Raw genomic sequence first — 12,586 nt, 5'->3', positions numbered from 1 at the left:
AGCACAATCAAATGATGAGGAAGTGGTTAAAGCAAAATAAAAAAAATTTGTTTCAACCTCAACAACATTGGTTTCAGAACTTTCTTTTCCTTTGGTCTTCAACTTAGGACAATCTTTCTTCCCATGACCCTTATTATGACAAAAGGCACATTCATCCCTTTCCAAGGTTTTTCTACCTTTAGAGTTTCCTCTAGGTCGAGAGTGATTTTTTCCTACTAGAAGATGATCTCCTTTCCGATGATCTACCTCTAACAAATAAAGCTTCAGAGGTACTATCATGATTTTTATCTCTATGCCTCATTTCATAATTCATCAAGGCATTTGACACATCTTCAAATTTCACAATTTATTTACCATGCATAATAGTGGTAACAAAATGCTCATAAGAGTCCGGCAAAGAATTCAACAATATTGAGGCCTTATCTTCATCCTTAATATCTTCATCTAAATTTAACAAGTCGGCAATCAACTTATTAAAAGCATCAAGGTGTCTAATCATTTTTGTACCTTCTTTGTATTGGAAGCGGTATAGCTTTTTCTTCAGGTGTAGCCGGTACTCTGCACCCTTCGTCATATACTTGTCTTCCAATTTTTGCCACAACACATTTGTTAGTGTCTCTCGCATCACAAAATACTTCTGAGTTTTTGCAAGGCACAACCGAATTGAAGAGCAAGCCCACAAATTTAATTTTTCCCATTCCGGCTTAGACATAGCTTGCGACTTCTCTCCCAAACGGCAAGTAGATCTTGTTGAGCCAACACATCTTTGACCTCACATTGCCACATCCCAAAGTTGTTTGTGCAATCAAATTTTTCCACTTCGAACTTTGCATTTTGCACCGTAGTTCTTGCAAACCCGGAGCTGCCTCCAAAAGACCCGTCTAACATCTTTGGCAACTAGACAGTACCCAAGAGCAACCAGTGCTCTGATACCAATTGTTGTGCTAGGATAGCTCCAAACCAATTGGAACCAACTCAAGCTAACCCATAGGAAATATATCAAATGGAATGCAAAAACAAAATATAAAGGACACCAAGATTTTAACGAGGTTTCTCAACAATCAGTGTAACTGGAGTACGTCCTCGGAGCAGTAGGAGCTCACCTAATAATCCACTATCAACTAAATAGGAGTTTACAAAGTGTTGGCAAGCTCACAACCCAAAACCCCAATATACCAATAGTTCTCACACACCAAAGAAACAAATAGAGAGAAATATAATGAATAATCTCTTATCTATACAAAGCTCAAAGCTATTACAACAAATAAAAACTTTGATGGAGTGAGAACTAAACAATGAGAGGGCACACTTTCTTCTCTTCAAAATGAAGCTCCTGAAAACCCAATCTGTGCTATCTATTTTTCTGCTACTATATGGCTGCCTTGCTCCTTCAAAGATGGGCTACTAAAACAAATGGTGCTCACTTTCTTCTCTCTCACATTCGGATGCTAAGCTTTATCCTTTTGAAAGCACCCAAAAACAAAACCAATAATAAGGCTACTTGCTAGCCTTTACCTTTTTTTCTACAAACATCATCATGACCCTTTTTATCTTTTCAACAAACATAATGATGTTGTCTACCTCCTTTTGTTTATTTTATTTAGTCGAAAGTTGTTTTGTCATTTGGCCATAATTCAACAATATGATCATTGTATGTACTTGAAGAAGTTGCAAGATGAGTCTTTCATTTATTTGTTGATGATATGTTGATTGTCTCAAAGAATGTCGAAACGATTAAGAAATTGAAGAAGCAAATGAAGAATGAGTTTGAGATGAAGGATTGGTGAAGCGAAGAAGATCCTTGGCATGGAGATCAATAGAGATAGAGAGAAGGGTTTGATCAGTTTGAATCAAAGACAATACCTTGAAAAGTTGATTTGGAAGTTTGGAGTTCATGATTCAACCAAACCGGTTAGTACCCCTTTGGCTCCTCATTTTAAATTGAGTTCTTTACAATGTCCTAAAACTGATAAAGAGAAGCTGCAAATGAAAAATATACCATATGCAAATTTGGTTGGTAGTTTGATGTATGCAATGGTATGCTCTAGATCGGATATTGCTCATGCGGTTGGCATGGTGAGTTGATATATGCATAATCCAGGTAAAGAGCATTAGCAAGTAGCTAAATGGATATTGAGGTATCTCCATGGTACTTGAGATGTTGGTTTATGCTTTGAGACAGATGACTCTGGTATTGGTCATTTTGTAGTTGGTTATGTTGATTTAGATTATGCAGGTGATCTGGATGGAAGGAAGTCTACTACAGGCTATGTGTTTACTATGGCTAAAGGGCCAATTTGTTGGAGGTCAATTTTGCAGTCGTCTGTTGCCTTGTCTACTACAGAGGCTGAATATATGGTAGTTGCTGAAGCTATAAAAGAGGCCATTTGGATACATGGGCTGATTAGAGATTTGGGGATTGATCAGAAGCAGGTGGAGGTACATTGTGATAGTCAGAGTGCCATTTATTTGGCTAAGTATCAGGTTCATCATGCGAGAACCAAGCACATAAATGTGCGTTATCACTTTATGCGTGAAGTCATTGGTGAATGAGAGATTATTCTCTAGAAGATTCCAACTAAAGACAACCCCGCTGATATGTTGACTAAGGTTATTGGTGTAGCCAAGTTTGTTCATTGTTTGAACTTGGCTCACATTTTGCCTATATAAAGAAGACGTTGAGCAGTAGGAGTTTTTGGAGCATTTGGCTCGGCATGAGTTGTTCTCTTGCTAGTGTTTGGGAGTAATCTTTGTGTTGGTTGGCTCGTCATGGCGTTTTCAGGATTTGGCCAAGGTGGAGATTGTTGAATTATGGCCAAATGACAAAACAACTTTCGGCTAAATAAAATAAACAAAAGGAAGTAGACAACCTCATTATGTTTGTTGAAAAGATAAAATGGGTCATGATGATGTTTGTAGAAAAAAAAGGTAAAGGCTAGCAAGTAGTCTTATTATTGGTTTTGTTTTTGGGTGCTTTAAAAAGGATGAAACTTAGCATCCAAATGTGACAGAGAAGATGGAGAGCACATTTGTTTTATTAGCCCATCTTTGAGAGAGCAAGGGTAGCCACATAGTAGCAGAAAATAAAGAGCACAGATTGGATTTTTCAGTAGCTTTGAGCTTTGTATTGGGGAGAAGAAGAAAGTGTGCCCTCTCATTGTTTAGTTCTCACTCCATCAAAGTTTTATTGTTGTACTAGTTTTGAGCTTTGTATAGAGAAGAAATTAATCACTATATTTCTTTCTCTATTTGTTTCTTTGGTGTGTGAGAGCTATTGGTTGTATTGGGGTTTTAGGTTGTGAGCTTGCCAACATTTTGTAAACTCCCATTTGGTTGATAACGAATTATTGGATGAGCTCCTACTGCTCCGAGGACGTACTCCAGTTAAACTGACTGTTGAGGAACCTCGTTAAAATGTTGGTGTCTTTGATATTTTGTTCTTGCATTTCATTTGATATATTTCCTGTGGGTTAGCTTGAGTTGGTTCCAATTGGTTTGGTGCTATTGTAGCACAACATGTTTTAGGTGGCTTTGATAATCGTTTAAGAGAAAATGTTGAGCACTTAGAGGAGCTCAGAAGTCTAGTAGAAAGGGAAGGAGTGTCCAATCAAGTTAACTTCATCACCTCTTGCTCGATAGCAGAAAGAAATGCACTTCTCTCCCAATGCCTATGCGTCCTTTATAACCAAAGGTGAAAATCACATAATTTTGTTCTGTTGATTAGATATTGTGGGGAAAATTAAATTGATGTGAGATATTCAAAACTGCAGGATGAGCACTTTGGATTGTACCTCTGGAGGCAATAGCTGCTCATAAACCTGTCATTGCGTGCAACAGTGGGGGCACTGTAGAGAGTTAAGAATCGTGAAACGGGATTTCTGTGTGACTGTAACCGAAGAGAGGTCTCTTTGGCTACGACTAAATTCATAATAGACCCGCACATGGCTCAGGGAATGGGTATAGAAGCACGACGGCATGTCAGTCATTCTCAACCAAAATATTTGGTCAGCACTTGAATCAATACATTGTTGATGTTACTCGGACCAAAAAAGACTGAAGAGGGAATTAACATAGCACGATTCGGAAGACTGCATGGCTAAGTTGTTCAATTGAGTCAATTCATAGACCGAAGTATAATCTGGTTAGTTTTAGGATTTTCTTATGTTTTATGATTTTGTTCTTTTGGTTCATATTTTAATATTTGATATTTTGTATGACTACTGTGAGGTAATTCAGGCCATGCATTTTCTGTGTACGACACTTTGATATTGTTTACAGTTATATGTAACCATCGATAGGCGTCGTTGTATTTTAGCTATACTCCCCAAAATTCAAATGTTCTGTTCTTTTTTTCAACTACCTAGCAGGAAAGGCATTAGTGCTTTTGAATGTTGTCTTCGTCTAATTTGCTAAACATGGCCTGTCGTAGACTTGAAATGCTATGTTAAAAGGTCCCGCTTAGGGCCGTCTTAGCCCGCCTAGATGCTAGATGGTTGGTCACCGCCATGATTAAATCCTAGGCGTTTAAAAATAAGAAACGGCGCCTACACCTACCTAGGCACCCATCTATACTGCTTAGGTGACACTAATCAGAAACTAGATAACTTCTATGTTGCATTTTAGAATAGATATGTTTAAAATAGTTGTTCAGTTGGGTCAATTCAAGTTTTGGCACGCCAAATATGAAATGTTGATAGTACTAAACAACACGTATGTACGAAAACTGCACGGGTGTCACTTCATATTCTTCTGCTCCCCTAAATTAAAGCTCCGTTTTGTTTTTAAATAACCGTGTAGAAAAAAAGGCATAAGCTCGGGTCCCTTCATGGTGGCCACTGGCCCCTCCTTAATTCAGAACATTTGTATGGTTATGGTTGTTTGCAAAATTTTCAGATTGCAGAGATGTTTTCGAGCTTTAATGATTCATCGTTTGCTGGCTAAAAGGAAGAAGACAGGAAAAACTTTGGACTGTGTATGCAATTAGTTGCTCTATATATACCTTTGAGAATTCTGAATGTAAAGAAACATATCTACGCTAGAGCGGCTTACTTTCTAACCCAATGGCTCATGACTTCCTTCTCATCCTCTTATTCTCTCACATCATCTCCACAAATGTTCATGCATGCAACCAAACTGAGCGTGCCTCTCTTCTGTCCTTCGCCTCCACCTTATCTTCTCGCCCTTTAAATTGGACTTCAGTTAACTATTGTCGTTGGAAGGGCATCACTTGTAATCGGGATGGTTTGGTCACCCATTTGCTCTTATCCTCCAAGGGTCTCAAAGGAGCTATTTCCCTCTCATTATCATCACTAGGAAATCTCATACACCTCACCTACTTGAATCTCTCTCACCGTTCACTTTCCGGATCACTTGAAACTGATTTCTTCTCGTCTTTGAATCGTCTTGAGATCCTTGATTTAAGCTTTAATCTTCTTTCTGGAAAGCTACCGTTTTTTCCGTCATCCCACAATATACAGACGTTGGATTTATCAAGCAATCGCTTCCATGGTGCAATTCCATCATCATTCTTTCAATGAGCTCATAATTTAACTAGTTTCAACGTCCAAAACAATAGCTTCTCAGGTTTGATCCCATCCTCTATATGTCTTATTTCTTCTCCCTTCATTAGGCTGTTGGATTTTTCCCTCAATGCATTCAGTGGTAACATTTCTCCTGGACTCGGGGAGTGTTCAAAACTGCAAATTTTTCGTTCTGGTAACAATATCCTCTCAGGGCTACTCCCGAAGGATATCTACAATGCCACTAAACTTGAAGAAATTGCATTCCCTTCCAATTCACTCCATGGAGACATAAGTGAGAAAATTTTCAACCTCACCAACCTTGCAATCCTTGACCTCTCCTTTAATCAGTTGAGTGGCGTGCTCCCTCTCCATTTTGGGAAGCTCTCCAAATTGAAAATCTTGGCTCTTGATTACAACCATTTTGAAGGTTCTTTGCCCCCATCATTGATGAATTGCACGAACCTTGTAGAAATACATATGACAGCCAACAATTTGGGAGGAGATATCTCCATGCTCAACTTATCGAAACTCAGTCATCTCAGTAAATTTGACCTATTTCAAAACCACTTTACTGGTACATTTCCAACAAGCTTTTATTCATGCCAGTCCCTAAAAGCTATTCGTTTGACTGCAAAAAGTATAGAGGGAAAAATACAACCTGAAATTCTTTCATTGAAATCTTTGACCTTTCTCGCACTAAGTGACTTAACCAACATTACTGGGGCAATGAAAATATTAATGTATTGCAAAAGTCTTTGAATACTCCGCTTTTCGTTTTCATCAGCTGATGAAGGCATGGTTGATTTCGGTGGGTTCCAAAATCTTCAAATGTTGACTTTTTATTATTGTGAGTTCATTGGTCAAATGCATTTATGGTTATCAAACTCAAGAATGTAGAGATCTTGGTTTTGAGAGGTAGCAGAATTACAGGGCCAATTCCTAGATCGTTGGGACTCTTCCCAAACTCTTTCACTTGAGCTTGGCAGACAGGCAGACAACCAATTTTCCAGTGAATTTTCGAAAGAACTTTATAGACTACCAACGTTGGTACATGAAAAGCCGACCACAAATCAAGTAGACGATAATTTTGACCTCCCTATCTTCACAGCTGCAAACCAACGAAGATTGTCTAGCTTTCCACCAACAATAGACCTCTCTCTCAATCACATTCACAGCAGAATACCTAATGAGATCGGCCAAATACACCTTGTCCACAACTTGGAACTTAGTGGCAACTACTTTTCCGGCAACATTCTAGAACAAATATCCAACCTAAAAAATCTAGAGACTTTGCGCCTCTCCATGAATCATTTGTCTGGAAACATCCCATTGTCATTGGCAAGCCTTAATTTCTTAAAATCTTTCATTGTCTAGTACAATAATCTCGAAGGACCAATCCCGACAAGCACTCAACTCCAAAGTTTTGATGCTTCTGCGTTTGAGGGGAATTCAAAACTGTGGCTCTTCACTTCCGAATGAGTGTCTAACAATTAAGGGCATTGATGCAGATAGTAAGAACAACCAAGGTGTGGAGAGTGAACATCAATTTCCATGGTTGTATATTTTCACTGTACTAGGTTTCATCGTAGGATTTTGGGGAGTGTGTGGTTCTTTAATTGTTAAGAAGACATGGAGATATGCATATTTTAAATTCTTGGACAATGTACAAGATAGGCTTCATGTCAAGATTACTATGCTTATGACCATGGTGAAAAGAAGGGTTAGAAGAGACTCGATTGTACTTCTCATCATACATCTTCGATTTTCTTTTTATAACGAAGAATCCGAGGATATGTATATTTCTGATACCAATTTGTCCCTATTAGGTTTTACAAGCAAAGTCTGCGCGATTCCGCAGGTTTACAACTCTAGTTACCCATAATTATAACAATGTTTCTAATTCTACTACTACTACTACATATATATATACAACCATGCTCACAATCTTATTTACACACATACTAAAAAGCATTTAAAACTATGTTAAATGGGGGGAGTTTTACCTCAGTACAAAACTTGATAAAATTAAACAAATCCCCATTTCATTGATTCTTCATTTTGACCCCTGCTTTTATAAACTGCGCTGAATGTTGCACATAGATCGTCGATTTCCACTGCAAAGAAGGGATTCTCCATCGTCACCACTATTGGTGTTCTCTTCCTGTTGTCCTTTGCCCAAATATTGGAAATTCCAATTTTGAAGCCATTTTCTCACACTAAATAGCAAAAAAATAAATTTAAAAATTAGAGGAAAAAAAAAAGCATCGAATAACTTATATTTGGAGACAGAAAAATAAGCAAAACCCAGTTAAGAACTCACCATAAAAAACCAAACTTTACCGAAGAAAACTCCAAAAAACTAAAAAAAAAAAAAAAAAAAAATATTGAAGAATCCATTTGAACTTTACACAGAATGCAGAAAGGAAAGGTGAAAAAGAAAATTATAAGCCATCAAGCTCAACCCTTTAATTTAAACTCCAAAAAAGTTAAACACAACCCCATTGAATCGTTAATCTTACTGTAACGACAAATTATTATGGCCAAACTTTTGGTGCCTATCAAAACCAAGTTTTCATATATATATATATATACAAAGCATATAAATTCTTCAATTTTAGACATTCTTAAGCATTGTACGACAATGTCATATAATTGTGTCTGCTCCATATCAAATACCTCATAATATAGGTAAATCAAGTGATTACATGTATATATATGAGCGATGTAGAACAAAGTTTTGTTTGCCAGTGTATAGCATACTTAAAACAATGATAAAAAGTTGATCCCTTTTCAATGGGACTAAATCAATTGAGACACAATCATATGACAAACTTTTTCATTACAATATCATAACCAGATATCTATCATAAAAGCTCTTGTAGGCTTATTTTAAGCTCTCAAGCAGCCACAAATGTTGTATTACTTCATACAGAAAAAAAAAAAGATGAAATAGACTAAACATTAATAAGAAAATCTCAGGGGTCTTAATATTTTCAAAGCATCCATTACCTCAACTCATTTTAAAATATTTTTGAAATATGGTATCGTTCAATAACCTGTTATACAAAACATAGGAATGTTGTTGGGTTTAGTGTATATTTCTTTGAAATGGTAGGTATTTGACAGTCCAAATCTTTTCGTTATCTTAATTACAATTGCTAACCTCAAGAACTTGCAATCAAATTCTCCAAAGAATAGCCAATGACATAATGATGATAATATACTTTCTTATAAAACAAAACAGTTACAATATGTTTTTCGTCATATTCTAGAAATGAGTAAATTTTTAATTGCCTTCTCAAACAGTATGTGTGTGTGTGTGTGTGTATTTGGGCAATCTGGGTAATTCAATCCCCGAGAAAATAAGTTCACTGAACATGATTTCATAAACAAAAAAAAAACAAAAAAAGACAGAAGCTTGATGCATGCCCAAGAATCAAAAGAACGCATAAATTTTTCATTGCATATGAACCGTACCAACAAAAAAAAACCCAGAAACCTAAATTGATAAAAAAAATTAATCCAAACAACTGAAAAACCCACCCCGGTTGAATTGAATAAATCCCAGCAAACTCAAATAAATAATTATACATTTCAGATCGAAAATGGAAGCCAACGTCAGGTACCTCAAGATTGAGAGAGACAGAGCTGAGATATCAATGACAGAACAGGAGGAGGAGTTTCTGGGGATTTTTCTTGCTGAAATTTTCCTAGCTGCGTGTACACCTTGAAGAGGTTGTAGAATTACGCGTCCCACCCACGCCTGTACAAAATGAAAAATGTGAAATTAGGGAATAATTTTGGAAAATAGGAAATAGGGTACAAATTCAAAATTCCAAAAACCCAAATTGAACGCAACATATCAGAATTCATAATCAATAGAACGTGAAAACTGTAACCTATCGAAAATGCAGAAAGAGAGAGATTGAAATACAATTGGGGTTAATTTCGAAAACCTTCGTCGAAACAGTAACGATTCGAGGCATGCAACAGCTGTTTCTTGTTCCTGAGATGAACGGGAGATGACTGGCAGTAACAATGAGGTCTAATTCGCCGGCGTTCGGACGGCAACAGCTTGTTGTCGTTGCTAGCAAAGTCACGGAAAGGAGCGAGAGAAAAGAGAGAGAACGGAGAAGAAAGGAAAGAAAGAAATAAAAAAGATCAATATATATAATTTGTAAAACAATGGCATACCTATAATAACAAAAACCTAATAGAGGCAAAAAAAGAAACACACTGTGCTTATGAACAGTGTTTCAGTTATATTTGAGTTTTAGTATATATTGAATTTTAGAGGGTTTTGGACCTATGTCCCATCTTTTTCTTGTATTTTCTTTTTCGAGAAGGGTAAGGTTTATGTCCCTTTACTAAGTGTAGTTTTGTGAAATCCCATTCCCAGAATTTCATCATTTATTACGTATTTTGTATTTTAAATTCGTATTTCGCGATTACGTTATCTTTATTAGTTAATTTTAATTCCGCTAATTATAAGTTTAGTAATTGATTAGTTATCGAGTCGGAAGTTTCTTAATCAATCTTTGTCTTTCGTTGATATTTCGAAGTTACAACTAGTGTTTTTAAATAGATCTCAAACCCACGAACGTATAGGGGAAAACCGTTTGCGAGTCCGAATTATAACGGTATAGTTACTGACGTTTGAAGTTGTGAACTATAGATTGTGGGAATTGTTTAATTTCCACATGTGGGCTAAAGATTAAGTTAGTCTAATAATAAAAAGGGGACAATCAGATTTTTGGAGGGTAGACAGGACCAATTAAAAGGACAAAAGCAAAAATCCTCCTTCCCCCATTTGTGAAAATGTGTGCTCCACCAGCACACTTTCAAACCGGCCAATTTCAGGCCAATCCCTCCATTTCTCATCTGATTTTCCTATCTCCTTCACCTGCAACTTGCTCAACTATCTTCTTCCTTACACCTCCACAAAAAATCAAGGATTTTTAAGGCCTAATTCGGGTAGCTCCACAGGAGAACTCAGGGGTTCTCGACGACAAATTGTCGTTCTGGAGAGTATCACCATTCACCATCACCCTTAATCAACTTCCCTTGGACCCAAGAACAAAATCCAACTGGTGGGTAGGGCGTTGGAACACCAAGGAAGCCGAATTGAAGAACACCTACCTTAGGGTTTCGACGGGTGCAAGCCAATTTGAGGGCCTTCCCGGCCAAATTGGACTCGGCCACAGGCGGTGATAGAACGTGATGCCTTGACTCTTGTGCTAAGGTGCATTAGCGCGGACTCCAGACACTGATCATACAGGTGACAGGTTTGAGTAGACTCCGAGAAGTCCGTAGGTAGGGGTAGCAGTGCGGTTATTAGAGACGTGGAGCGTTCGGTTACCCTTGATTCACTCTTGTACTTTATCTTTTGGGACTTTCTTTTAAGCATTTCAAACTTGTTCTTAGTAAAGCAAAAAAAATTATGCTTCTTTTTGGAATGTACATATTTGTAAATATCTTGTGAAAAACTGAGCCTTCTTTTTAGTTTGGGTTGCAATTAAAGTATTTCATTCCGTATGGTATGTCATATTCAATGAATGTTATTTTTCCTTTGCCATGTGTCGATTTGCGACGTATGTTGGGATCGGGGCGTGACAAGGTTTTTTTTTTGTTCATATCAAGATAAAATTAAACTAAGTGTGCATAGTGTGGGATGAGCCTTTATTACAATGCATGTAGTGTCAAAGCATAAATAAAAGTGCAGAAATAGAAAGAATATTTATACGAAGATAATAGAAATAACTTCCTACATTATCAAAAGTGAACGTCAAAATCTGCCAGAGATCCTCATTGGCACACCCCGATTCGGAATGTCCACTTGAACTCCGAATCGAGCTGTGTTGGCCGACACTTTGAGGGTAACGAAGCCATAAAGTGTAGTGATATGAAAAATATGAGTAAATTTAAACCTAAAAGTGCCTATATGTAAGAGTGCGTTAGTGAGCAGGAATGAACCCAATTCACACGTGATGTCAGAGCGTAAGTAAAACACAGTAAAGGTAGAATAGGAATTATACCATCGAAGGTGATCACCTATACCAATAATTGCCAAGAATCCTTGTCAATACGAAAGCTTTGCTACTAGAACCTAGAGGGGCGAAAAACAAGGGTGAGTGGGCCTAAAAATAAAGTTTTGTAAAAACCTTTTCGAAAACATAATAACCCCTTACCATAAAACAAGTATTATAGTTTCTAAAATATACATACTACGTATAGTATGAAATTACTTACCATAGCCATCAATATTTCCAGAATTAATATACACCATAATATTTCATAAATAAACACCTAATGTTCGATAATCACATAATCTCACATAACAAATATATCATATTAAGTGCTCATTGACATATGTTGACACACGAGTTCATGCAAAGATATTCTGATATGAAGAGGATCGGGTGTAATCATGATTTATGCTCTAGTACTACAATCACGTGAAGGCTGGTGCTATGTGCATCACATATGATTCCTAACTACCTATAGCAATCTAGGATAGGACTGGCACCTATAATGGATCAAAAGTGAGTGTACGATGCGATGTGAACATACACTTGAAAGACTGGCCCTAGCCCAAGCAAGTACAAACACCAGTGTTGCACATGATGTGCAGATAACATAAATATAGTCATGCCATAGCTATTTGATAGTTCTAGTCAACATAAAGCTATTCATAATCATAAATCTAATTAAGGCATCCCCTTATAGTAATCTTACATGTGCATCCCGTATGATTATTTCATAATTCCCCAACGATACGACATTTCTTATAAACGTTATTTTAATTATGGAAATCACGTAGGAACTTCGTTATTAGATGTATATATGAAAACTAAACAAGTATATATACATATATGTACTATATAAAAGAAAAGACCCATTCACAGATACTTGCAAAGTCGTAACTGTTCAAACGAGCAAAGTTGGGGTCTCTGATAGTAATCGCACCTAAGCATAATCGAGACCCATTAGTAAAACTCAATTAAAACGTTTGAATTTGGAGAAACGAACAACGGATTCAGAATCAGCGCGTTGAAATACACTAA

The 12,586-nt window shown here is 36.9% G+C and overlaps 2 long non-coding RNA genes across 2 annotated transcripts; one reads left to right on the top strand and one right to left on the bottom strand.

The window, feature by feature from the left end:
• Positions 1-2,481: 2,481 nt before the first annotated feature.
• On the top strand, positions 2,482-4,291 carry LOC114823984 (uncharacterized). Its single transcript, XR_003772169.2, has 2 exons — positions 2,482-3,691; positions 3,771-4,291. It is a non-coding gene; the product is annotated as an uncharacterized lncRNA (long non-coding RNA).
• A 2,993-nt stretch (positions 4,292-7,284) lies between these two features.
• Positions 7,285-9,772, bottom strand: LOC114823985 (uncharacterized). The gene is made up of 3 exons (XR_011579368.1): positions 9,479-9,772; positions 9,149-9,285; positions 7,285-7,738 (listed from the first exon to the last, which is right to left on the bottom strand). It is a non-coding gene; the product is annotated as an uncharacterized lncRNA (long non-coding RNA).
• Positions 9,773-12,586: the final 2,814 nt, after the last annotated feature.

This window comes from Malus domestica, chromosome 03 (assembly GCF_042453785.1).
Source record: "Malus domestica chromosome 03, GDT2T_hap1".
Classification (NCBI taxonomy): Eukaryota; Viridiplantae; Streptophyta; class Magnoliopsida; order Rosales; family Rosaceae; genus Malus; species Malus domestica.
Note: the sequence above shows the minus strand (reverse complement) of the source record. Positions and strands in the feature narration are given on the sequence as shown.